The sequence below is a fragment of the Cavia porcellus genome, unplaced genomic scaffold (genome assembly GCF_034190915.1).
Source record: "Cavia porcellus strain 051 isolate PalLab524CR breed Dunkin Hartley unplaced genomic scaffold, mCavPor4.1 scaffold_33, whole genome shotgun sequence".
Classification (NCBI taxonomy): Eukaryota; Metazoa; Chordata; class Mammalia; order Rodentia; family Caviidae; genus Cavia; species Cavia porcellus.
In genome coordinates, this window is record NW_026947516.1 from 1,064,309 (window position 1) to 1,065,377 (window position 1,069).

Sequence of the window (1,069 nt, forward strand, 5' to 3'; positions counted from 1 at the left end):
TTTGCTCCATGGAGGAAAAATCTGGTTCTGCTGTTCTGTCCACCTCAGAGGTGGACAAAATTTTGGGGAAAAGTCAAACCCAGGACCTCACGAATATTTATGCCACACCATCGTACTGAGGTGAATTTCCCCCGGCGTATTTTAAAGCATGTTTTGCTACAGTTTACGGGTTTTTTTTTTTTTTTCTTGTTTGCTTCTTCTTTTGGAGACAGGCTCTTTCCATGCAGCCCAGGCCGGCCTTGAGCTCACTGTGCAGCGCAGGCCGGCCTCAGTCTGGCAGCAGCCCTCCCGCCTCAGCCTCCTGAGTGCTGGGATGACAGGCATGCAGCACCGTGCCTGGCTGATCCATGCACGAACACCTACTGTGTGCCTAGTGATCCCTCTTACTTCTTGCCGGGGTTGTGAGGTAAATCTCTGCTCCTGCTCACAACAAAAGCAGAGCTCCAGAGTCACCCGCCCTTGGGCGGAGTCCTATCTGGCTGTGAGCTCTGCAGCCTGCATCAGCCCGGGGTGGCCGAGCTGTCGTCCGAAGAACACATTTCAAGTCAGACAAATAAAACCCTGTGGACCAGAGCTGTTGAGATCCTTCAGTCATTTGACAAACCTTTAAATGAACTGCTACAGTGGTTTCCCTGGGCGCTACCTTTGTGCAAGTCTTTGGCTGTTTCTGGCTTGACCTGCAGGGAGGAGGAGGGAGAGGGGTCAGGGCGGAGGCGGGAGGGTTGCGCCCCGAGCTGCAGGCCCCGAGCTGAGCTGCTGCCAGCCGAGCTGCAAACCACACCGCAAACAAACCCGCTCCTCACTACTCTGGCTTCGGAGGGGCGGGGACCAGGCACAAACCTTCTTTAACAAACATAATCTTCGACTCTGAAGGCTTCTTTTCATCTTGTCTTCAAAGGGAACACATCGATGTCAAATACGGGATACAATGAGACGCCTGCTTTGTGCATAACAGAGACTCAGCAAATACAGAACAGGCTCGCAGACAGACCCCCGCACGCCTGCCCTGCACCCCAAAGGGGAGGATGGCGGCCTCGGAGCCCTTCAGGGAGCTTCCAGCACGGGGGCA